At 59.0% G+C, this 13,014-nt stretch overlaps 1 long non-coding RNA gene across 1 annotated transcript; it reads left to right on the forward strand.

Annotated features, from left to right (window-relative positions):
* The first annotated feature begins 4,952 nt into the window (after nt 1-4,952).
* Nucleotides 4,953-10,482, forward strand: LOC146009313 (uncharacterized). Its single transcript, XR_014444636.1, has 4 exons — nt 4,953-5,119; nt 6,252-6,357; nt 7,949-8,054; nt 8,688-10,482. It is a non-coding gene; the product is annotated as an uncharacterized LOC146009313 (long non-coding RNA).
* The last annotated feature ends 2,532 nt before the right edge of the window (nt 10,483-13,014 follow it).

Raw genomic sequence — 13,014 nt, forward strand, 5'->3', positions numbered from 1 at the left:
TCCTATTTATGTGCCCACACTGTGCCCCCTCCCCTCTGCCAATGCCAGCCTAGTAACCTTACTCTGCCCCTACTGCTAGCTTCCACCCCAGTGCTGTGCCCATACTGTCAGCCAGCCTAGGGTGAGTCTGCCAATACTGTCCCAAAAGCTGCCTCTCCCAGTGCCAGCCTTATCCCAATGCTGTGCCCGCCCATACCAGTACTCCCTCCGTGTGTGCGCTGTGCCCCCCCCTCCGTGTGTATGCTGTGCCCCCCCCCCTTCGTGTGTATGCTGTGCCCCCCCCTTCGTGTGTATGCTGTGCCCCCCCCTCCGTATGTACGCTGTGCCCCCCCCTCCGTGTGTACGCTGTGCCCCCCCTCCGTGTGTACGCTGTGCCCCCCCTCCGTGTGTACGCTGTGCCCCCCTCCGTGTGTACGCTGTGCCTCCCCTCCGTGTGTACGCTGTGCCCCCCCTCCGTGTGTACGCTGTGCCCCCCCTCCGTGTGTACGCTGTGCCCCCCCTCCGTGTGTACGTTGTGCCCCCCTCCGTGTGTACGCTGTGCTCCCCCCTCCGTGTGTACGCTGTGCCCCCCCCTCCGTGTGTACGCTGTGCCCCCCCTACGTGTGTATGCTGTGCCCCCATCTGTGTATATGCTGAGCCCTTTAATATTATTATTTTATTTCCTGCACAGATGCTGACCACAGCACCGGGAATGAGGCGCTTCCACAGCCTGCGGACAAGATTCAGGCGCTTCCTTGAGTTGCCTCCGCCAACGAGAAGGCAGAAAGAAGCCACCTGGGCCATCAGAGGAGTAGCTGCACCCAGGTAAATCTGTCCCCCCACTGTCCCTGTATGTACCCTATCCCCCACCCCACTGTCTTTGTGCGTACCCTGTCCCCCACCCCACTGTCCCCGTGTGTGCCCAGTGCCCCCGTGTGTACGCTGCCCCCCCCAGTGCCCCCGTGTGTACGCTGCTCCCCCCAGTTGCCCTGTGTGTATGCTGTCCCCCTCCCCAGTGCCCCTGTGTGTATGCTGTCCCCCCCAGTGCCCTATGTGTACGCTGTCCACCCCCCATGCCCCAGTGTGTGCACTCCCCCCCAGTGCCCCCATGTGCGTGCTGCCACCCCCAGTGCCCCCGTGTGCGTGCTGCCACCCCCAGTGCCCCCGTGTGCGTGCTGCCACCCCCAGTGCCCCCGTGTGTGCTGCCACCCCCAGTGCCCCCGTGTGTGCTGCCACCCCCAGTGCCCCCGTGTGTGCTGCCCCCCAGTGCCCCCTGTGTGTGTGTGCTGCCCCCCCGCAGTGCCCCTGTGTGTGTGCTGTCCCCCCCAGTGCCCCGTGTGTGTGCTGTCCCCCCCAGTGCCCCGTGTGTGTGCTGTCCCCCCCAGTGCCCCGTGTGTGCGCTGTCCCCCCCAGTGACCCCGTATGTGCGCTATTCCCCCCAGTGCCCAGTGTGTGCGCTGTCCCCCCCAGTGCCCCGTGTGTGCGCTGTCCCCCCAAGTGCCCCTGTGTGTGCGCTGTCCCCCCAAGTGCCCCCGCGTGTGTGCTGTCCCCCCCTTGTGTACGCTCTCCACCCCCCCAGCGCACCCGTGTGTACACTGTTCCTCCCCCAGTGCCCCCATGTGTATGCTGCCCCCCCCCCGCAGTGCACCCGTGTGTGCTCTGCCCCCCCCCCAGTGCCCCTGTGTGTATGCTGTTCCCCCCTAGTGCCCCCGTGTGTACGCTGTCCCCCCTAGTGCCCCCATGTGTTGTGCTGCCCCCCCAGTGCCCCCGTGTGTGCACTGTCCCCCTAGTGCCCCGTGTGTACGCTGCCCACCCAGTGCTTCCGTGTGTACAGTGCCTGCGTGTGTACGCTGTCCACCCCCCAGTGCCCCTGTGTGTACGCTCTCGCCCCCAGTTCCCCCTGTGTGTGCGCTGTACCCCCAGTGCCCCTTGTGTGTGTGCTGTACCCTTGCAGTGCCCCTGTGTGTACGTTGTTTCCCCCCCCAGTGCCCCCGTGAATATGCGGTCCCACCCCCAGTGCCCCCGTGTGTATGCTATGCCCCCCGTGTATATACTTTGCCCCCATCCATGTGTACGCTGTGCCCCCCTCTGTATGTACGCTGTGCCCTTTAATATTACTATTATTATTATATTTCCTGCCCAGACGCTGACCACCCCATGGTACCACCGGGACTGAGGCGCTTCCTTGAGTTGCCTCCGCCATCGGGAAGGCAGAAAGAAGCCATCAGAGGAGCAGCTGCACCCAGGTAAATCCGTCCCCCCACTGTCCCTGCGTGTACCCTGTCCCCCACCCCACTGTCCCTGCGTGTACCCTGTCCCCCACCCCACTGTCCCTGCGTGTACCCTGTCCCTCACCCCACTGTCCCTGCATGTACTCTGTCCCCCACCCCACTGTCCCTGTGTGTACCCTGCCCCCCCCCAATGTCCCAGTTTGTACCCAGTGTCCCCGTGTGTACGCTGTCCCCCAAGTGCCCCCGTGTGTACGCTGCCCCCCCGCAGTGCCCCATGTGTACGCTGCCCCCCCAGTGCCCCTGTGTGTACACTGCCCCCCCAGTGCCCCTGTGTGTACGCTGTCCCACCCCAGTGCCCCTGTGTGTACGCTGTCCCACCTCAGTGCCCCCGTGTGTATGCTGCCCCCCCAGATCCCCCGTGTGTCCGCTGTAACCCCCAGTGCCCCCGTGTGTGTCCCCCCCCAGTGCCACCATTTGTGTATGCTGTTCCCCCCCAGTGTGTACGCTGTCCCCCCCAGTGTGTACGCTGTCCCCCCCAGTGCCCCCGTGTGTGCTCTGCCCCCCCAGTGCCTGTGTGTACCCTATCCCCCACCCCACTGTCCCTGCGTGTACCCTGTCCCCCACCCCACTGTCCCTGTGTGTACCCTGTCCCCCACCTTACTGTCCCCGTGTGTACCCAGTGCCCCCGTGTGTACGCTGCCCCCCCCAGTGCCCTGTGTGTGCGCTGCACCCCCCCAGTGCCCCCGTGTGTGTTCTGTCCCCCCCAGTGCCCCGTGTGTGTTCTGTCCCCCCCAGTGCCCCCGTGTGTGTTCTGTGCCCCCGTGTGTGTTCTGTCCCCCCCAGTGCCCCCGTGTGTGTTCTGTCTCCCCCAGTGCCCCCGTGTGTGCTCTGTCCCCCCGCAGTGCGCTGCCCTCCCCAGTGCCCCCGTTGTGTACGCTGTCTCCCCCAGTGCCCCCGTGTGTGCTCTGTCCCCCGCAGTGCGCTGCCCTCCACAGTGCCCCCATTGTGTACGCTGTCCCCCCCAGTGCCCCCGTGTGTAAAGTGCCTACGTGTGTACGCTCTCCCACCCAGTGCCCCCCGTGTGCCCTGTACCCCCCCAGTGCCACCGTGTTTGCTGTACCCCCGCAGTGCCCCCGTGTGTACGCTGCACCCCCCCAGTGCCACCATGTTTACACTGTTTCCCCCCCCAGTGCCCCTGTGTGTACGCTGTGCCCCCCTCCGTGTGTACGTTGTGCCCCCCTCCGTGTGTACGCTGTGCCCCCCTCCGTGTGTACGCTGTGCCCCCCTCCGTGTGTACGCTGTGCCCCCCTCCGTGTGTACGCTGTGCACCCCCTCCGTGTGTACGCTGTGCCTCCCCCCTCCGTGTACGCTGTGCACCCCCTCCGTGTGTACGCTGTGCACCCCCTCCGTGTGTACGCTGTGCCTCCCCCCGTGTGTACGCTGTGCCTCCCCCCTCCGTGTGTACGCTGTGCCTCCTTCCTCCGTGTGTACGCTGTGCCTCCCCCTCCGTGTGTACGCTGTGCTTCCCCCCTGCGTGTGTACGCTGTGCCTCCCCCCTCCGTGTGTACGGTGTGCCTCCCCCCGTCCGTGTGTACGCTGTGCCTCCCCCCCTCCGTGTGTACGCTGTGCCTCCCCCCTCCGTGTGTATGCTGTGCCTCCCCCCCTCCGTTTGTACGCTGTGCCTCCCCCCTCCGTGTGTACGCTGTGCCTCCCCCCTCCGTGTGTACGCTGTGCCTCCCCCCCTCCGTGTGTACGCTGTGCCTCCCCCCCTCCGTGTGTACGCTGTGCCTCCCCCCCTCCGTGTGTGCGCTGTGCCTCCCCCCCTCCGTGTGTGCGCTGTGCCTCCCCCCTCCGTGTGTACGGTGTGCCTCCCCCCTCCGTGTGTACGCTGTGCCTCCCCCCTCCGTGTGTACGCTGTGCCTCCCCCCCTCCGTGTGTACGCTGTGCCTCCCCCCCTCCGTGTGTACTCTGTGCCTCCCCCCCTCCGTGTGTGCGCTGTGCCTCCCCCCCTCCGTGTGTGCGCTGTGCCTCCCCCCTCCGTGTGTGCGCTGTGCCTCCCCCCTCCGTGTGTGCGCTGTGCCTCCCCCCTCCGTGTGTACGCTGTGCCTCCCCCCTCCGTGTGTACGCTGTGCCTCCCCCCTCCGTGTGTACGGTGTGCCTCCCCCCGTCCGTGTGTACGCTGTGCCTCCCCCCCTCCGTGTGTACGCTGTGCCTCCCCCCCTCCGTGTGTACGCTGTGCCTCCCCCCACCGTGTGTACGCTGTGCCTCCCCCCTCCGTGTGTACGCTGTGCCTCCCCCCCTCCGTGTGTACGCTGTGCCTCCCCCCTCCGTGTGTACGCTGTGCCTCCCCCCCTCCGTGTGTACGCTGTGCCTCCCCCCTCCGTGTGTACGCTGTGCCTCCCCCCTCCGTGTGTGCGCTGTGCCTCCCCCCTCCGTGTGTACGCTGTGCCTCCCCCCTCCGTGTGTACGCTGTGCCTCCCCCCTCCGTGTGTACGCTGTGCCTCCCCCCTCCGTGTGTACGCTGTGCCTCCCCCCTCCGTGTGTACGCTGTGCCTCCCCCTCCGTGTGTACGCTGTGCCTCCCCCTCCGTGTGTACGCTGTGCCCCCCCTCCGTGTGTACGCTGTGCCCCCCCCCTCCGTGTGTACGCTGTGCCCCCCTCCGTGTGTACGCTGTGCCCCCCTCCGTGTGTACGCTGTGCCCCCCCGTGTGTACGCTGTGCCCCCCCTCCGTGTGTACGCTGTGCCCCCCCCCCCTCCGTGTGTACGCTGTGCCCTTTAATATATTATTATATTTCCTGCCCAGACGCTGACAGCCTGCGGACCAGATTCAGGCGCTTCCTTCAGTTTCCTCTGCCACCGGGAAGGCAGAAAGAAGCCACAGGGGCCATCAGAGGAGCAGCTGCACCCAGGTAAATCCATCCCTCCACTCTCCCTGCATGTACCCTGTCCCCCACCCCACTGTCCATGTGTGTACCCTGTCCCCCACCCCACTGTCCCTGCGTGTACCCTGTCCCCCACCCCATTGTCCCTGTGTGTACCCAGTGCCCCCGTGTGTACGCTGCCCCCCCAGTGCCCCGTGTGTACGCTGCCCCCCCATGCCCCGTGTGTACGCTGCCCCCCCAGTGCCCCGTGCGTGCGCTGCACCCCCCCAGTGCCCCCATGTGCGTGCTTTCCCCCCAGTACCCCATGTGTGCTTTGTTCCCCCCACAGTGCCCACGTGTGTGCTCTGTCCCCCCCAGTGTACGCTGTGCACCCCCTCCGTGTGTACGCTGTGCCCCCCCCCGTGTGTACACTGTGCCTCCCCCCTCCGAGTGTACGCTGTGTCTCCCCCCTCCGAGTGTACGCTGTGTCTCCCCCCTCCGTGTGTACGCTGTGCCTCCTTCCTCCGTGTGTACGCTGTGCCTCCCCCCTCCGTGTGTACGCTGTGCCTCCCCCCCTCCGTGTGTGCGCTGTGCCTCCCCCCTCCGTGTGTGCGCTGTGCCTCCCCCCTCCGTGTGTACGCTGTGCCTCCCCCCTCCGTGTGTACGCTGTGCCTCCCCCCTCCGTGTGTACGCTGTGCCTCCCCCCTCCGTGTGTACGCTGTGCCTCCCCCCTCCGTGTGTACGCTGTGCCTCCCCCCTCCGTGTGTACGCTGTGCCCCCCCTCCGTGTGTACGCTGTGCCCCCCTCCGTGTGTACGCTGTGCCCCCCCCTCCGTGTGTACGCTGTGCCCCCCCCTCCGTGTGTACGCTGTGCCCCCCTCCGTGTGTACGCTGTGCCCCCCCCCTCCGTGTGTACGCTGTGCCCCCCACTCCGTGTGTACGCTGTGCCTCCCCCCTCCGTGTGTACGCTGTGCCTCCCCCCTCCGTGTGTACGCTGTGCCTCCCCCCTCCGTGTGTACGCTGTGCCCCCCGTGTGTACGCTGTGCCGCCCCCCCTCCGTGTGTACGCTGTGCCCCCCCCTCCGTGTGTACGCTGTGCCCCCCCCACCGTGTGTACGCTGTGCCCCCCCCCCTCCGTGTGTACGCTGTGCCCTTTAATATATTATTATATTTCCTGCCCAGACGCTGACAGCCTGCGGACCAGATTCAGGCGCTTCCTTCAGTTTCCTCTGCCACCGGGAAGGCAGAAAGAAGCCACAGGGGCCATCAGAGGAGCAGCTGCACCCAGGTAAATCCATCCCTCCACTGTCCCTGCATGTACCCTGTCCCCCACCCCACTGTCCCTGTGTGTACCCTGTCCCCCACCCCATTGTCCCTGTCTGTACCCAGTGCCCCCGTGTGTACGCTGCCCCCCCAGTGCCCCGTGTGTACGCTGCCCCCCCCAGTGCCCCGTGCGTGCGCTGCACCCCCCCAGTGCCCCCATGTGCGTGCTTTCCCCCCAGTACCCCATGTGTGCTCTGTTCCCCCCACAGTGCCCACGTGTGGGCTCTGTCCCCCCCAGTGCCTGTGTGTACCCTGTCCCCCACCCCACTGTCCCTGTGTGTACCGTCCCCCACCCCACTGTCCCTGTGTGTACCCTGTCCCCCACCCCACTGTCCCTGTGTGTACCCTGTCCCCCACCACACTGTCCCTGTGTGTACCCTGTTCCCCACTCCACTGTCCCTGTGTGTACCCTGTCCCCCACCCCACTGTCCCTGTGTGTACCATGTCCCCCACCCCACTGTCCCTGTGTGTACCATGTCCCCCACCCCACTGTCCCCGTGTGTACCCAGTGTCCCCTTGTGTACGCTGCCCCCCCAGTGCCCAGTGTGTGCGCTGATCCCCCCCAGTGCCCCCGTGTGTGTTCTGTTCCCCCCCAGTGCCCCCGTGTGTGTTTTGTCCCCCCAGTGCCCCGTATGTGTTCTGTCCCCCCCAGTGCCCCCGTATGTGTTCTGCCCCCCCAGTGCCCCATGTGTGTTCTGCCCCCCCCAGTACCCCCGTGTGTGCTCTATCCTCCAGCAGTACGCTGCCCCCCCCAGTGCCCCCGTGTGTGCGCTGATCCCCCCCCAGTGCCCCCGTGTGCGTGCTGTCCCCCAGTACCCCCGTGTGTGCTCTGTCCCCCCCAGTGCCCCCGTGTGTGTTCTGTTCCCCCCCCAGTGCCCCCGTGTGTGTTTTGTCCCCCCAGTGCCCCGTATGTGTTCTGTCCCCCCCAGTGCCCCCCGTATGTGTTCTGCCCCCCCAGTGCCCCATGTGTGTTCTGCCCCCCCAGTACCCCCGTGTGTGCTCTGTCCTCCAGCAGTACGCTGCCCCCCCAGTGCCCCGTGTGTGCTCTGCCCCCCCAGTGCCCCCGTGTGTACGCTGCCCCCCCCAGTGCTTCCGTGTGTAAAGTGCCCGCGTGTGTACGCTCTTTCCCCCCGTGCCCCTGTGTGTACGCTCTCCCCCCAGCGCCCCCCGTGTGTGCGATGTGCCCCCACGTGTTTGCTCTACCCACGCAGTGCCCCCATGTGTACGTTGCCTAGCCCAGTGCCCCCGTGTGTGTACGCTGCTCCCCCCCAGTGCCCCGTGTGTACACTGTCCCCCCCAGTGCCCACATGTGTACGCTGTTCCCCCCCCAGTGCCCCCCGTGTGTACGCTGTGCCTCCCCCCTCCGTGTGTACGCTGTGCCCCCCCGTGTGTACGCTGTGCCCCCCCGTGTGTACACTGTGCCCCCCCTCCGTGTGTACGCTGTGCCCCCCCCTCCGTGTGTACGCTGTGCCCCCCCCCTCCATGTGTACGCTGTGCCCCCCCCCCCTTCGTGTGTACGCTGTGCCCTTTAATATATTATTATATTTCCTGCCCAGACGCTGACAGCCTGCGGACCAAATTCAGGCACTTCCTTCAGTTTCCTCTGCCACCGGGAAGGCAGAAAGAAGCCACAGGGGCCATCAGAGGAGCAGCTGCACCCAGGTAAATCCATCCCTCCACTGTCCCTGCATGTACCCTGTCCCCCACCCCACTGTCCATGTGTGTACCCTGTCCCCCACCCCACTGTCCCTGCATGTACCCTGTCCCCCACCCCACTGTCCCTGTGTGTACCCTGTTCCCCACTCCACTGTCCCTGTGTGTACCCTTTCCCCCACCCCACTGTCCCTGTGTGTACCCTGTCCCCCACCCCACTGTCCCTGTGTGTACCATGTCCCCCACCCCACTGTCCCTGTGTGTACCATGTCCCCCACCCCACTGTCCCCGTGTGTACCCAGTGTCCCCTTGTGTACGCTGCCCCCCCAGTGCCCAGTGTGTGCTTTGATCCCCCCCAGTGCCCCCGTGTGCGTGCTGTCCCCCCAGTACCCCCGTGTGTGCTCTGTCTCCCCCCAGTGCCCCCGTGTGTTCACGTTTATAGTGGGGGGGGGGGGGTGGCGTGGGGGTGCATTTAACATTGTAAGCACCCATTAGGGTGCTTATACGATTTTTCATCGCATAGGGGGTCAAAATCGCATTGCATGCCATCGGGTACATGGCATGCGATGCGTTCATCGCACGATGCTGAAATCGGGCGCCGCCAAAATGCACAAGTACCCATTTTTGTTTTTCTTTTGCCAGGTTCCCCATGACTACTGCAGGAAAGAAGAGGACCAAATGTACACCGGTTTAGACCCGTGAGTATAATTTCCTTCCACAGGTCCCCTATGGATTGCTTTAGACCAGGACCCCAGGATACCGGACCAGGACCGAGGGCTACCTACATGCTCAAGATAGGTAAGTATCAGTATGTATGGGCTCCATGTTTATTAAAGTTTTATTTTTCTTATGTGTCAGTGTGCTTTTATTTAACTATTGGTTTTGTTGTGGAACTAAGAGCTAAGAGTTCCAGCAAGCCCATTATTGGGCCGCATGCTGGGACTTGTGGTTCTCCAAGTCCCAGTATGCAGTGCATTCTTGCTGGGACTCATAGTTCCACAGCAGAACCCAATGGTTTTGTCTATCTTTTACAAAAATATCAGCCAGGATGCCGGACCAGGACCACAGGACACCGGACCAGGACCGAGGGCTACCTACGGGCTCAAGATAGGTAAGTATCAGTATGAATGGGCTCCATGTGTATTAAAATTTTATTTTTCTTATGTGTCAGTGTGCTTTTATTTAACTATTGGTTTTGTTGTGGAACTAAGAGTTCCAGCAAGCCCATTAATGGGCCGCATGCTCAGACTTGTGGTTCTCCAAGTCCCAGTATGCAGTCCAGGCTTGCAGGGACTCATAGTTCCACAGCAAAACCCAATGGTTTAGTCTATTTCTTTACACTTTATCAGCCCGGTACCCACAGCCCAGGGGTACCGGGGACAGCACCAGGCTTCAGCCTGGCCAGGTATGTCCTGGAGGGGGGGACCCCTTTATTGGGGGGGTCCCCACTTCCCCAGGACCCCTGGCCAGGCTGACCGGTCAGAGGGATGAATGCTTTGGCCGGGGGGACTTGTATAAAAAGTCTCCCCCTGGCTGTGGCATTACCCTACTGGCTGGTTGGGCCTGGGGCTTGTTCTTAAAATACAGGGGACCCCTATTCATTTTGTCCCCTGTATTTTGGGAACCTGACCTGGCCCTGGAGCCTGGGGCTGGTTTTAAAAAATACAGCGGAGCTCTGTGCAAATTGTTCCGATTTTTTTTAGAACCAGCCCTGACTCTTTGAGTCTCGTGCTGGTTACGGCTGTGGGGGGACCCCACGCCATTTTTTTTATTTATATATCTTAAAAAAAAAAATTGTACACACTGCAGCCTGCGAGGGGACGCGAATTACTTTACGTGTATTGCGAGCACAGCGATTGCTGCAAGGGGACGCGGAATACATGTAAAGTAATCAGCGTCCCCTAGCAGGGCTCGCTACACTCGCCACGCTTCGGGCTTTGGCGCTTGCTGTGCTCGCCACACTATATAAAATCAACTCCATGCTTAGTGGATAGTGGAGTAATGAACAGGTCAGAAATCGCATCAAATAGGATGCAATATCTCATGCAATATCTCATGCAATATCTCCCGCCATGAAACTAAACAAGTACCAAAAACATTTTCACCATATTAAGCCGCATACAGTAATGTCCCCTGCACCATATGCCCCACACTGCAATGCCCGTGATACACTCTGCCATACAGTAAAGCTTTTACACACTGGGTGTCATGTTCATTGCCAGGGGTTTCATGCTCTTGGACAGGTGTCATACTCATTGCCAGGGGTTTGTAATACTTGTATCCAGGGGTAATGCTCGTTGCCAGGGGTGTGTTATTGTTAAACATTTAAATAAATCCAATGTTCTTACAGGGAAATTTTAGATTTCTGAATTTAAAAAAATAAATTGAAAAAAAGCTATGAAATTCCATAGACAAAAAACCTTACGGTTTCACATGTCCCATTAAGGCTTCTTACACATGATCTGGCATTTCTGAAACCTGTTGTAACTCTTCCACTCAAACGCCAAAAAGCAATGAAATTACGATCATTAAGGCTGACACCTTAATGGACGTGTTCCTTGCGCAATACAGATATGGTACGCCATCACAGCCTGTGGGTAAGTGCAGATTCAGCACTCTCACAGAGTGAGATTGCTGTCACTCACACAATGGTGGAGCTGCTAATTCACAGATTTGTGTGCTCATTGGAATACACACATGCAGTCTATGCAACTGAAGGTCTGAGCAGTAAACATAGCCCAGAGGATAGGGTAAAAGTGCTGTTGATTGGGTAGGAGGCAGTGTGGTGCGGATGGGGAGGAATAGAAATGCGTAGATGGTAGGAAGGCTAAGCAGCACTGATGGGGGACTAACAAAGCAGATGGGTGGAAAAGAGTGGCACAGATTGGGGAAGGTAAGACAGAGTGATGCGATTGGGTGGGAAACAGAGGAGCAGTTGGAGGAAAGAGCACTGATGGGGGAGGGGGTTTGGAGCAAAGGGGATAAAGGGAAAACAGTGCAGTACAGATGGAGAGGGGAGACAGCAGTACATATGGAAGGACACTGACATGGATGAGGCAGGCAGAGCAGCCTGGATGGAGGGGGAGACAGAGTATCACTAATAGAGGGGAAGCCAGTGGCACAGATAGAAGGAAACAGTGGAATCTGTGTGGAAAGACAGGGAAGGGCAGATGGGGAAAGACACATTGGTGCAGATGAGGGAATACACACAGCAGTAGGTATCGGGGAAGACAGAGCAGCCTGAAGGCGTATAGGAGAAGAAAGTGTAGATGCATAGTAGTTGGGAGTATTCTAGTTTTTGCAATTATGAAAGATGTTTCTTGTAACTGTATGTGAATACTAAATTAAATGGATATATGTAGTGAGTGTGAAAGATGTTGGACCCTCAGTGGGATAGTTCTAGTAATAGTGTTTATTCTAGCACTCGGTTCCTCTACCCTGTCTGGGGTGTTGCTGTTTGCTGTAGTGTTTCTAGCACAGGTCTGGTTTGCAGTGCTGATATACAGATCACACTGTGCTGGAAGCACTACAGCAGACGGATACACCCCAGGCAGGGAAGCGGAACTGCATGGGTTTTCAAAGATGGCGGGTGCTAGAATGAACACTATAGTAACTCAGTGGGCTAGACAGTTTTAGATGATTGCAGGTACTTATTAGGATGAGTGCGCCACATAACTGCTCAGACCTTCAGTTGCATAGACTGCATGTGTGTATTCCAATGAGCACACAAATCTGTGAATTAGCAGCTCCACCATTGTGTGAGTGACAGCAATCTCACTCTGTGAGAGTGCTGAATCTGCACTTACCCACAGGCTGTGATGGCGTACCATATCTGTATTGCGCAAGGAACACGTCCATTAAGGCGTCAGCCTTAATGATCGTAATTTCATTGCTTTTTGGCGTTTGAGTGGAAGAGTTACAACAGGTTTCAGAAATGCCAGATCATGTGTAAGAAGCCTTAATGGGACATGTGAAACCGTAAGGTTTTTTGTCTATGGAATATATATATATATATATATATATATATATATATATATATATATATATATATATATATATATATATATATATATATAGTGGAAGTATGGCAGGCAGACAGCGGCACTCCTTAAGATTTCTTTATTGGTGCAAAAACTAACTCCAACGTTTCGGGGACTAGCCCCTTTGTCAAGGTGCAAAAGAACAAAAGTTATTTTGCACCTTGACAAAGGGGCTAGTCCCCGAAACATTGGAGTTAGTTTTTGCACCAATAAAGAAATCCTAAGGAGTGCCGCCGTCTGCCTGCCATACTTCCACTATCCATTTGACCTGGAGGGCACCCAGGTACCTCTACCAGAGCGTTGTAGTGCCGACTCGCCAACAATATCTCTCTCTCTCGCTCTCTCTCTATATATACCTTGTATATATATATATATATATATATATTTTGTTATTATTATTTATATACATTCGGTCTATCTATAATACTTTAACTGACCCGGCTTTGCTCCACCTCTCTGGAAACCCCCTTCTGAAAATCCTGCGTTTGCCCCTGATGCTGATGCTATATAATGAATAGATAAGATGAGTGGTGGCACTATGGGCCTTATTTTGGTTCATTCTTTCTGACAAAATCCTTCTTAGATGGGCAAAACCATGTGCACTGCAGGGGGGCAGCTGTAACTTGTGCAGAGAGAATTAGATTTGGGTGGGGTTTTACTTCAAAGTGAGATCTATATTGCAGTGTAAAAATAAAGCAGTCAGTATTTTCCCTGCACAGAAACAAAATTACTCACCCAAATCTAATTCTCTCTGCACATCCTACATCTGCCCCACCTGCAGTGCACATGGTTTTGTCCATCTAAGAAGGATTTTGTCAGAAAGAATGAACCAAAATAAGGCCCTATGTTAGGAGCATAGTTATACCTTCTTGGCATTCCCCAGCCTCCTGACACCTTGTCCTAACCTGTTGGTGTCTAGACATAGAGGT

This window comes from Crinia signifera, chromosome 6 (assembly GCF_055691185.1).
Source record: "Crinia signifera chromosome 6, ASM5569118v1, whole genome shotgun sequence".
Lineage (NCBI taxonomy): Eukaryota > Metazoa > Chordata > Amphibia > Anura > Myobatrachidae > Crinia > Crinia signifera.